The 13398-nt window shown below is 42.9% G+C and overlaps 1 protein-coding gene across 1 annotated transcript in view; it reads right to left on the bottom strand.

Moving 5' to 3' along the window:
- Positions 1-13398, bottom strand: part of ATP2A2 (ATPase sarcoplasmic/endoplasmic reticulum Ca2+ transporting 2) — a 1687617-nt gene that overhangs the window by 1604737 nt on the left and 69482 nt on the right. The gene's annotated exons all lie outside the window — the stretch shown is intronic.

The following is a 13398-nucleotide window of genomic DNA, read 5'->3' on the forward strand; positions in this document are numbered from 1 at the left end:
GTACTGCCTTAGCAGCGGATGTGAAAAAAATAGGAGGTTCCGTATTGTAAGGAGCTGAAATGGCAGAGGCATGGATCTTAATTGATGAGAAGGATAGGCCTTTGTCCAGCATCTCAGTTAAGTATTGTAAAATCTGAGGAATATTTGGAACAAGCGGTTCAATTCCTTGTGCCGGATACCAAGCACAGAATCTCTTCCATTTTTCTGTATAAAATTTTCTGGTGCTGGGCCTCCTGGCTTCCAAAATGACATCCATAACTTTTTAGAGAGAGGTGTGTTCTGAGTGGTTATATTATTCGCCATGCAGCCAGATTTAAGGTTCTGAGTTGGCTGTGCAGGATCTGATTGTTTTGTTGGGTCAGAAGATGAGGAATTTGAGGTAAAGTCCAGGCTGGGCCTTGAGACGAGCTCTTTAGGATTGGATTGGATACCAGTGCTGGCGTGGCCAGTCTGGGGCAATCAGAATAATTTTTGGCTTCTCTTGTCTGACCTTTAGGAGTACCTTGGGGAGGAGAGGCAGTGGAGGAAAGGCATAAACTGTCAAGGTTTTCCAGCTGAATGATAGAGCATCCACCTTCCATGCTTGTGTGTGACAAGTCCTTGTGCAGAATCTCTGTAGTTGGCAGTTGTGAGGGGAGGCAAATAGATCTACGTCCGGGCATCCCCATTTCCTTGTTATGTTGAAGACTTGTGGATCTAGTTTCCACTCGTGAGGATCCATGAGGTTTCTGCTTAGTTCGTCTGCCAGAGTATTTCTTTCCTTCCTGGCAGGAATTGTGCCTGCAGATGTACTTGATAGGTCAATGCTGTGCTCCACAAAGTCATGGCTTGCCTGCAGAGTGTGCCCCCTTGCTTGTTTATGTACCACATGACTGTAGTATTGTCCATCTTTAGCAATAGTTGTCCTGGATGCAGTAGATCCTTGAAGGCTGTCAGGGCATTCTGTACAGGTAGCATCTCTTTTTGATTGATATGAAGATGCATTGGGCTTGCGGGCCACGTGCCCTGAATACATTTTCCCACCGTGTGTGCCCCCCAGGCATAATCCGATGCATCTGTTGTAGTGCCCACCATCGAAACTCTTGTTGCAGGCAGATGAGAGTAATTATTGTTTCCAGGCTGTGGCAATGTTGAGTCCAAACACTTTAGATACCATTGTAGCTTCCTCATATGCAGTTTTGCATATGGAATTAGCAGAATGCAGGATGCCATGAAGCCCAAAGCCTGCAGAATTTTTCTTGCAGGTAACTGGGTTTTTGTTGCCATCATTTGAAAGTAATGAGTCAGTTGCCTTTGTCTGGCGTGAGATAAGCCATCTGGGCAGTTGTATTTAAGCTTGCTCCCAGGAATATTATCTCTTGAAAGGGCACTAGTTTTGATTTCTTTCAGTTTACTGTGTACCCTAGGCAAATTAGTAATCTTTTTACAAACGCCAGATGCTTTAGCAGAATGTCCTTGCTCTCTGCTTGAATAAGGCAGTCGTCTAAATAGGGATATATTTGAATTCCTATTTGTCTACAAAATGCAATTACTGGTGCCAGGCATTTTGTGAAGACCCTGGGCACAGTAGATAAGCCAAAGGGCAGTGCAGAGAATTGGTAGTGCATTGAGCCAGCTATTAATCGGAGGTATCTTGTGCACGTTTGTCTGATTGGGACATGCAGGTATGCCTCTGACGTCCAAAGTTACGAGCCAAGCCTTCTTGCCCAGCATGAGTAGAAGTTGCTGCAGTGTCAACATTTTGAATTTTGGAACATCCAGAAAAGTATTTAGAGTAGACAGGTCCAGTATTGGTCTCCATGCTTTGTCCTTTCTGGGTACCAAGAAAATTCTTGAGTAAAATCCTTGCCCCTGCTCTTGCTGTGGTACTCTTTGAATAGCCCTCATGTCCATGAGGGATGAGATTTGCTTTTGTGCCTCTGCCCATTGATCATGTGGCAAGTCTGGCATACCTTTTGCCCTTGGGAGGGTGTGAAAGTGGAACCTGTAGCCCTGAGAAACAATATTCAGTACCCATTTGTCCTGGGTGATCATGTGCCAATTTTGTGAGAAAAGTGCTACTTTTCCCCCTAAGGGAGCTGCCAAAAGGTAAGTGCTTGGCACTGGTAGTGGGAAGTCATTGGGACCGTTTCCTATATGGTTGTGATTTGTCTTCTCCGCCTTTGGAGGTTGAAGCACCCCATTGTTTAGGCCTGTAGGAGCCTTGGGGCGGAGATCTGCCTCTAGGGCGTCTGTATCTGCCTCTTTGTGGCCTGTCTGACACTGGAAAGGACCAATTTTTTGAAGGCCAGTTCCTGCTAAATCTGTGGCCTGTCTGACACTGGAAAGGACCAATTTTTTGAAGGCCAGTTCCTGCTAAATCTGGGTGGCTGAACCTGTAAGAAATCCTTTACTGTCTGCATTGATTTCGCTTTATCCCCCATTTTCTTTAACACCTCTTCTGCCTTAACACCAAACAACGTATCATGCTGTAAATGGAGCATCCAATAATTTTGCTGTAACATGATCAGGCAGACTCTGCTCCTTTAACCAAGCATGTCTTCGAATGACAGCCTGTAACTGCGGCCCTGCAAGAAGCCTCTAGTGAATCAAAACCACATTGCAAAGTATGCTTTCCCACTTGTTCAGCTGCATGCAATAAATCCTGCATTTCCTTGTTTTCATGACATTCAGAGTTTGGCAGCATTTTCTGTTTTAGCAGAGACATAAGGTATTGCTGATATTTAAGCGTGTGAAACTGGCAGTTTAAAGCCCTTACAGCTAAAGTAGCAGAGGTGTAAACTTTTTTCCCCCCATCTGTCCAGTGCTCTAGAATCCCTATCAGAGGGAACAGGGTTTTTTGCAGTGGAAGATTTGACCCCTTTGGGACCCAGTGATATAGTTTCTGGGTCAGCAGCAGGGTTTTTATAAAGAAATGTATGTGAATCTGGAACCCTGTAATACCTATCTGGCTTAACTGGTGCAGGGGGTAAAGAATCAGGAGACAGACTGGACTCAGAAAATACATCTACAATATCTAGCACAGGAGGAATAGCTAGAGGTCTGTGTTGAGGCAATAAAAGAAAATCTCTGAGCCTTTTCTTGGATTCTGAATACTCTTGGCACTCCCAGTGGAAATGCTCCCTCATGGTGTGCAGGGTTTCCCCAAAAGAGTAGTCCTCAGGAGGAGAGGTTGAAGGGATAGATTCTTCAGCATCAGAGTCCTCATAGGGAGGAAGAGAATATCCCTGTTCTGAAGAGGAATCAGAAGAAATATAAACCTGGTCAGAGGAATCATAGTCAGTGTCTTGCCTAGGCCTTTTATCAGGAGGGGGATGGGAACCCCTGATCAAAGTAATTAGGTCTTCGGCCATTTTAAGCATCTGTTTCTTAGGCATGGATGACTGTCCAGGAGAATGCTGTACTTGTTTCTTTGCTGAAGAGGTCTTGATAGTAAGCTGTGTAGGGTCTGAAAACACCCTCAGATGCCAATGCCTGCTCAGCGGCTCCGGACCCATCTGAGGGAATAATTTCCGTAGGCCCAATACCTTGAGTTTCCAGAGGCCTAGCTGTCTCCATGTGGGAGTTGGAGGCGGCCTGTGGCTCTGAGGTAGCAAATGTCAGGGGCTGCGAAAGCGCCTCACTGAAAACCGGCGAATGATCTGGAAGAGGCTTAGTCATCGGTTTTGGACCTCGGATGCCTGTCCTTTTCTTTCTCCTTGCGCTTTTTATGAACTCCGGTCGTCGGTTGTTCCGATGGCATTATATAGTTAAACCTTCGGCCAAAGTAATGTAAAGCAAAATCGAACCGATGCTTAATAGTGCGTTGGTTAAATCTAGCACAAAACAGACAACTAGCAACGTCGTGGTCAGGGCCTAGGCAAGGAATACAGTAAGAATGAAAATCCTTATGAGGTATTTGCTTTCCACAAGAAATACAATTGTTAACTTTTACTGACATCGGTCTGGAGCAAGAAAAAGTTTCCCCAACGGGGTACTTAGCTTTATTGAAGACTTCGGATCGGAAATTCAATTTCGAAAATCTCAGGAGTCGGCCGACCGGCACTTGCGAACTGCTTTTGCTTCGGGCACCACGTAGCAAGAAAGACTGAAGAAAATGGTGTCGGCTGCATCTTGTATACCCCTGGCGCACTAACGTTAGGGAAGAGGCGACAGCAACTGACGCCGGACCAGGACTTTGGAATTCAGGCCGACTGCGGGTAGCCTGCCAGCAGGATAACCCAAGTGTAATGACTGCAACAGTGAAACACGATGAACATCAGGGTGCAGAGGTAGATTGTAAGTGTTAGGGACGCGGAAACCAATATTGTCTGGTGTGTCTGTAAGGTTGCCGAACATCAAATGAAAGTTCAATTTCCTAGTGAAAGACTTGATTTCAGTAATGGACTTGACCAAGACTAAATGTTGTATGGGAACATACGTATGCCCCTTAGCCAAAAAGTTCACAACGTCTGAAGTGATGACAGAAGATGAAAAGTTGTAGACCCTAAAGTCCCCTTCCTTATTACAAATAGTAGTGGGTACAATAGGGGTCATTGCTAGCGTGTAAATGTGGGTCACCACTGGTGGACATAGGCTCTTGGGAACAATGTTCCTCTGACAACAAATCATCAGAGAGAGGTACTTCATCAGAAGGACCTTCTGCAATTATGTCTTGTGCTTGTTGAATTTCAGTTTCACTTTGCTCTGTTTGAGGCCCTTCTGTTTCAGCCTCGTCCCCGTGTGATTGGCTTGCCGAAAATCCTGATTCTGGTTTTGGTTGAAGTTAGAATTGTTCTGATATCCATTATTGTTATAATGTACCCGAGGGCTCTGCTGCTGCTATGACCGTTTTTTGTCTTTATTAGTTTGTGTTTGCCGGTGAGTTTCTAAGTTTGTCATGGCGTCCAGTTTGGCAGCAAGTCAGAGCCTTTTTACACCGGGAGAAGTCTCGTTACTATCTGGATCTGATAATGGTAACTAACAGTGACACTAACAATACGCTTTCAAACAACAGCGTGGTAACATCTTTACTTAGCAAAATTGAGTCCATCTTTACTAGATTGGACCAACTCGATCAAAATCAACTGGCTATCAAACATCTGATTCCACCCAATTCTAGTGCCGGTAATTTGTCCTTGTCCCCAGTGAGTAGTGGCAGCCTTGGGACCCATCCGGCTACAAATTCAGTTCGGTTGCTTAACGGCAACGTTTTCCAACAAGGCTCACAGGAAGCTGCTATCGACAGGAATAGCATGGACAGGGCAATGCCAGCTCATGGAACTACCGTTGAGTTGGCAAGGTCAGCTCCAGCTAAGACGTACTGCGGGATGGTAACCAGTTTAGGATGAATGGACATGTTAATTTGCAAGAGACTCTTCAAGCTGATGTACATACAAACACTTTCCAATTTTCGGATGACTCAGGAGGAGCACCAGTGCTTTTGGTATGGATTACGGACAACTTCTCTTTTTCCAGGTTAGAACAGTCAAGCGCTGAAGATTCTCACTCTAACAAAGTTAACTTTGCAGACTCTCCTGACATAGTCTTTAAGACTTTTGATAATCATCTTATTAAATTAAAAAAACTTCAACTGGAAATTTCTTATTTTAGAGAATGTATGGTACAGAAGGTTGTTCTGAAAGGCTTGCGTAGGTATCAGTACCCTACAGGTCTTAAAAACAACTCGCCTTTCCACAAAGACTTAAGAGTTGTTTGACCGACAAGGTTTAGAACTATTAGAGTTAATGGTCAAACACTACTCTATTTTGGTTGATACTTTAACTTGTGCTGTAACTGAACTGGACAGGAGTATCCAATCTGGATTTGGAGCTAGATATAAATTTGAGTATAGTAGGGTTTTTACCAGTATAGATCAACATATGAGTAAACTCAAGGCCAATAAAGTGAAAAAATTGGATTGTGACTGTAAGGCATACAATCAGGGTACAGCGTACCTGGCTCCTTCCCCAGCACAAGTATGGCAGGCAGGCCAAGCTCCTCATTACTATTGGGCAAAAGGAGTTAATACGAACTTTGTCAATCATTCTAACAGAATTCAGTCTGATCAGAGTAACAGAAAAGACGACGCTCAAAGTGTCAATACTCCTATGGACGCAGGAAATGTACCTGGTAATGGTTGTGAGGAAATTGTTAGTGGTTCTGGCTTTAGTGAGGTCCGGAGGAGTGAGAGATTACAGAATGGCCCTCTGGTACATTATAACAATAATGGATATCGGAACAATTATAACTTCAACCAAAATCAGAATCAGGATTTTCAGCAAGCCAATCACACGGGGACGAGGCCAAAACAACAGAAGGGCCTCCAACAGAACAAAGTGAAATCGAACTTCAACAAGCACAAGACATATCAATTGTAGAAGGTCCTTCTGACGGAAGTACTTCTCCCTGATGATTCATTGTCAGAGGAACATTGTTCCCAAGAGCCTATGTCCACCAGTGGTGACCCACATTTATACGCTAGCATGACCCCTGTTGTACCCACTACTATTTGTAATAAGGAAGGGGACTTCAGGGTCTACAACTTTTCATCTTCTATCACTTCAGACATTGTGGACTTTTTGGCTAAGGGGCATACGTATGTTCCCATACAACATTTAGACTTGGTCAAGTCAATTATTGAAATCAAGTCTTTCACTAGGAAATTGAACTTTCATTTGATGTTTGGCAACCTTACAGACACACCGGACAATATTGGTTTCCGCGTCCCTAGCACTTACAATCCACCTCTACACCCTGTTCTACAGGTTTTTGAACAAATATGCGAACTAGATATCAGGCAGGCTGTCAAAAGCAGTCCTCACTTTAATCTTCCACTGAATAAAATTTGTGAAGAACGTGAACACCTGCAGTATATTCAATCTCAAGACGTTCGCATTTGTAAACCTGACAAGGGTGGAGGTTTGGTGGCTTTTGACAATTTAGACTATATTGAACGTATGACTAGTTTGCTTTCTAGTAAAGCTTACCAACAGAGTTCTCGGTAGGAGGTCAACAAGGCTTATAGCCTAATTAACATCTGTATTAAAGATGTATTTATTGAGGGTAGAATAGAATAGGATATGTTCAATTTTATGACAACATCTTACCCCAAATATCCATACCCGTTTGGTATTCCCAAAATCCACAAGGGCCCACTAAATCCACCTATGAGACCCTTAGTTGACAGCCGTGGTTCTCCCAGTTATTCTTGTGCCAAGGTCATAGATGCGATTTTGCAAAAGTATGTAGACCTTGAGGACCAAATCTGTAAAGACTCATGGTCCTTTTTGGCTAAAATTAACAGTTTAGAGTATAATGAGAATTTTAACTTTCTTACAATCTACGTCAAAGACCTGTACACGTGTATTCCGCAAGACATCAGCATAGAATGGGTGGGTTTTATGTTGAACAAACACGGTGCTCCAGGTTTGGAGCTTTCCTTGGTGTTAGAACTACTTGACCTTGTATTAACAAACAACTTTTTTATGTTCAATAATGAATTCTACTTGCAGAAAGTAGGTATAGCGATGGGGTCTCCTTGTGGAGCTAGTGTAGCTTATTTGGTCATGGCATACTGGGAATCGGAGTTTGTATTCAAGAATAACAATGTCAAAAAGGCTCGTTTATTACACTAGATTCCTAGATGACATCTTCATTCTGTTAAATGGAGACCATGAGACAAGTCTCTCTGTGTTGGAATCATTTAATCAATCAATCTACAACATTTTTACAATTTACATCTAATTTCAACACGGAGGCCATAGCATACTTGGATATCTGGTTGAGCAAGAATAGACTATCGGGCTGTTATATGGCTAAAATTCACAGGAAACGTACATATTCTAATTCTTTCCTCCACTTCACTAGTTGCCACCAGTTTCATCAGAAACGTTCCGTCATCAAGGGCCAACTTGTGATAGCTTCTCGTATAATTAGCCAAGAGGAAGATTTTGTGGAGGAATGTAAATTCCTGAAAGGCCTATTTTTACATTGTGATTATCCGGAATCCTTACTGGACTCCCTCATTGAAGAGGTCAGTTTAAAAAGAACTAGGCAGTTTTATAAACCTATCCTGCCTATGAGACCTCCGGCACTTAATACTAGTACCTCTAGTATGCTAATACCTGTGGGTCTTCATGAGTCAACAAGTCAAAGAAAACAAATGTTTCACCTTAGTTTTATAGCTACTTTTAGTGCACAAAGTCATCTTTGCACGAAAATTCTACAGAAAAACTGGGAAATTTTCAGGACTAACCAAATGTTATTTAACAAATTAGGGGGTTCACCTAAAGTCATTTTTAGACGTGGTAGGAATTTGAAGAACCTATTGGAAAAACAGCATCATAGGGTTCCCAGAATAGTTGGTATGAACAAGTGAGAATTGCAATTTTTGTAAAAATGTGGAGGTGGCCAACTTATTTGTTATCAATGGCGTACAGTTTAAACTTAAAAATAGGCTCAACTGTAATTCCAAATTTGTGGTCTATTTGGCCAAATGTACATGTTGTTCTGCTTTTACATCGGCAAGACGGAACGAAGGCTCCGTGACAGAATGTATGAACATCTGTATGCAATAAGTCACAATAAGGCTGACAACGCCTTGGCCAAACACATTCAACTAAATGTGGACCATAAATTCAAATTCATGGCCATTGATCAAGTGTTACATGATACCAGAGGTGGTCCCACACCTCTAAAACTTGAAGAGCTTGAACTCGTTTAGCAAATCAAACTTAATGCATACAACTTACCAGGTCTCAATGAGACTTGTTCTATCAGTAGCATTTTAAAATTGAGGAGTCTGCAAAGATAAAGGTTAACTACAGTTGAACATAATTTATAGATGCTTTTCACATTATTTAAGTTTGACTTAAAGGTCAAACAAGTAATTTTTTGAATACAAGCACTTTTTACAAGTACTATTTAGGTATTGGTTATCATACTTTCGTGAATGGATTTTTTACTTGTAATACACTAATGTATATGTATTTTACATTTTGTAATAGTTTGATGCATTTTATATAAAATTTCTATAATGGTTTTATAGTCTCAGTTGTGTATTCCACTTTAAATGCATCATGTGAAGTGGTAATAAATTGATTTGATTGTCCCACGTTTTTTGGATTGAGAGTTTAAAAGGTTGACTTATTTTTAATTGTCTTACTTGTGAAGACGTAGTTTGCTTATTCAGCAAACGAAAAGCGCTTAAAGTTTTATTAAACAGTTGGCGTTTACTCTGCTGCTGCTGACCGTTTTTTGTCTATCCCTAACAGAACCAAGATGCTATCCTCCAAAAAAAGGAAGTCAGTCTGGTGGTCCCCTGCCATAAACTCTACAACAGAAGAAAACCTGCTGCAAAAAAAAAAAAAAAAAAAAAAAAGAAGGGGGGGGGGTAAAATCCCATGATTGTAGGAACTCCCTGGTCAGCTTGAGTAAGAAGCTGTGATCCCTCATACAATTTTCCAAAGCTAGTTACGAAAACAAAAATCGGCACTGTTTCCAAAGATGACCACAAAGCATTCTACAGCTATGTCAAGAATCTACGGCAATACTCAGTTCTACTCCGAGTTACAGCACAATGGTACTAAATATACAGAACCCACTAATTTTGCCAACATCTTGGCAGATAGGTTCAATGCTAACTTTACCCCCCTCTCACCCCCTAAAGGGCCCATCTCTATACCAGAAGAATACAAAGTTCCTGTAATCACAGCTGCACAGGTAAAAAAACACACTCTCCAAAGCCAAGAACACAGCATCCAAGGGATCTGACAACATCTCAGGCTGTGTTCTACACGTACAGAACAAACTGGCACCCCACTTAAGTACATGTTCAATCATAGCCTCACCTCAGGCTTTGTGCCCACTGAATGGTGCACAGCGATGGTTATTCCACTCCACAAAGGGGAATCCACCACAGACCCCGGGAACTACTGCCCCATTGGCCTGACGAGCCTGGTCTGCAAGGCCACAGAATGTATCATGGAACTTGTAAACAAAGACACTGGTAATCTTCAAACTCTGGACTCCACCCAGTTCAGATTTGTAAAAGGCAGATCAGGTCTCCTAAACCTGAAAGACTTCTTTTTAAGCAGTCACCAAAGCCGGAGATTAGGGTAAGGTGGTTCACACAGCCTATCTAGATCTCACCAAGGCTTTCAACACCATCCCCCACTTTGGAATTATAGATAAACTCACTAAACTAGGCATAAATCCCTATGTCACAAGATGGGTTGCCAAATGGCTCACTGACGGAACCCACACTGTGAAAATAGCAGACTAAATCCAACTTCAGACCAGTGACAAGTGGAGTACCACAGGGTTCAGTCCTGGGTCCTCTCCTGTTTGTTATGTACTTCTCTGAAGTACAGGCCAACACAGGTGGTCTTTGGCTAAAGAAGTTTGCAGATGACTGCAAACTAGGAGCCATAATCGAAACTCCTAACAATGTGGACATCCTACAAAAGGGCCTCACTGAGACAGATGCCCGGTGTCAAAGCCATGGCCTCAAGCTCAATGCCAAAAAGTGCATTGTCATCCCTTTTGGTAAAAACTCTGTACCCATGAACTACCACATAGGCGGTAGTCTACTTAACACCAAAAGTGTGATGAGACCTTGGGACACAGGTGGACAGTAGTCTCTCCTTTGATAAATCGCATCGCCACAGTAGTCAGGAAATCCTTCTACGTGGCACACATCACAAAAGACTTCTCATCCAGGGAAAAAAAAAAAAAGAAAGAGGTCATTGTTCCCCTCTACTCGTCACTCAGACCCATTACAGAGTACAACGCCCCTTTTGGTATGTACCTCACAAGACCTCTACAACTGGAAAGGCCGCAGAAATATCTCACAAAGAGGATTACCGGCCTCAAACAGATGCCCTACGCAAATAGTCTCAAATAAATCCAGCTTTACTCATACATACAAAGCTATGTCAAACCCAGAGCTGTTGGACATGTTCCACTTAAAGAAATCCCAATCCCTCCGAGCTACACGCTCTAGGGACGTAAACCTTGTCACCACAATAAATAGAACATGCTGGAGGGATAGATTCCTGTCCCAGAGACTTCCCATACTCTGGAACAAACTAGCTATATATATCAAACAAAGCTCCTCATTAGCACTCAAGAAAAATCTTGAGGATTGGATGGGAAATAGGAAATTCACCACAGGGATCACTTCTGTGGCTCTGCTCGACAGGGGCACAGGTAAATAATTTTCTTGGGTGGTGAAATCCAGGATTCCTTTTTGGCTAGGCTTATATAGGCCCTAGGACCAATAGCCTAGTACCTACAACTCCATGATCACTGCACATCAATGGTAAAACCTGACATGAAGTAACAGTAATTTCTTTAGGAACACAAACAAGGTCAAGTATACTCCTTTCCCCGATTTTTTTTTTTTTTTATACGAACTATGTAAAAGCAATTGCTGTTTGATAAACATACATTGTGAATAATTTCTTTACTAATATTGTTAGATCAATATTATTGAAGTCTGCTTCTGGTAACTTTAAGTCTCCAGCCACTATTACTCTTCTCTCCTGCGTTTCATGGAAGAAATGCAAGAACACTTCATGGAAGAAATGTAAGAATACTTCTAGGTCCTCAGCACTTGACTCTGGTGGTTTATACGCTCCAATTTTTAGATGTTCCAGGGATATCTTAATAGTCACAGTTACATAACCTATAGTACTGATGTTATCACTGAACCTGTAATCACAAGTCTCAAAATTAGAAGTTATGTACTCACCATAACGTTCCATCTGAGTAGGTGTATTCATTTGTCTGCAACCTGTGGGTTATGGATCCGATATCGGATCCGAACCGGCATAGTTTCCAGCTATGGATCCAAGCTCTCAGCTCCTCCCCTCACCCATAATGCCCTGCTCTACCCTCATGACCTCAGATCGAGTTTGCCAAAGCAACAATACCCTCAAAAGGGTAACCAGTAATATGCAGGAAACTGAAAGGCCAGGGTGATAGGAGGCGGGATGGTGCAGACAAATGAATACACCTACTCAGATGGAGCGTTATGGTGAGTACATAACTTCTAAATCTGAAGTAGGATATTCATTTGTCTGCAACCTGTGGGACAAGTCCCCAGCTACCTGAATCTTGGGCGCCATCATGGAAGGATATTCCGGAGCACCGTGAGCCAAAGGATGCTCTACCCCTGGATGCAAGATCCAACTTATAGTGAGAAATAAATGTATGAGACGAAGCCCATGTAGCTGCTGCACAAATATCATCAGAGGAATCCTAGCCTTGAAGGCTGCTGAGGTAGAAACTGACCGGGTTGAATGGGCATGAACACCCTCGGTGCGGGCCTTCCTGACGCTTGATAAGCCAATAAAATGCACTGTGAAATCCAGCGGGACAGAGAAACTTTGAAATTGGCTTGCCCAAATTGAATTTTGCAAAGGAAATAAACAGCTGGTCGGATTGCCTATGACCAGCTGTCCTGTTGAATAAAATCTTAGTTGCCTGTGAACATCTAGTGAGTGTAGCCTATATTCACCTTTGTTTTCATACTTAGGAAGAAAACAGGGAGGTTAATGGATTGATTGATGTTTGCTTCAGAAGCGATTTTAGGAAGGAAGGACGGGTTGGTCCTGAGGGAGACACGGTCCGGATAAAAAACCAAGTAAGGAGGTTTAGCTGATAAAGCTTGAAGTTCAGAAACTCTCTTGGCTGATGTAATGGCTACCAAAAAGGCTGTCTTGTAAGACAAGAATTTGAGGTCCACTGTAGCCACGGGCTCGAAAGGGAGCGGTCAAGGCCTGTAGGACCAAAGAAAGGTCCCAAGGAGGAACTGCTTGCTTAATAGGGGGCCTGAGAAGGAAAGTACCTTTAAGAAAAGTTTTGCACAATTTGGCTGACATAAGAGGATTAGACTCTTGACCAATGTGATAGTGAGAAATTGCCAGTTGAACTTTGACTGTGGAACTGCTGGCACCATCATTAAAGAGAGAGGTTAGAAAATCAAGCACTACGGGAGAGGGACCGTGAAGGATCTAGGCCTTGCCGCTCGCCCACACAGAGAAACGTTCCATTTGCTTGGTAAACCTTTCTAGTGGCTGGTTTATGAGCCGCCACCAAAATAGCCTTTACGGTGAAGAGATACCGGGAGTCCTTATCAAGAGTGGAACTGGAGCAGCCAAGCGGTCAGCTTCAGGCTGTCCAGGTTCGGAGGAGGAATGCAGGATGGATGGGATATCAGATCCGGAATAGGATCTAGCATCAAGGAGGATTCACAGAGTGAGACCTTAGGAAGGGAACCAGATCTGTCGAGGCCAGAGCGGAGCAATGAGAATCATTCTGCAACCCACCCGAGAGGCTTTCTGAAGAACTTGCAGCATCAGAGGCAAGGGTGGATAGGCATACAGAAGACCGGGTGGCCAAGCATGCACCAGA

The sequence above is a fragment of the Protopterus annectens genome, chromosome 4.part0 (assembly GCF_019279795.1).
Source record: "Protopterus annectens isolate FY-2018-M chromosome 4.part0, PAN1.0, whole genome shotgun sequence".
In the NCBI taxonomy this organism is placed as follows: domain Eukaryota; kingdom Metazoa; phylum Chordata; order Ceratodontiformes; family Protopteridae; genus Protopterus; species Protopterus annectens.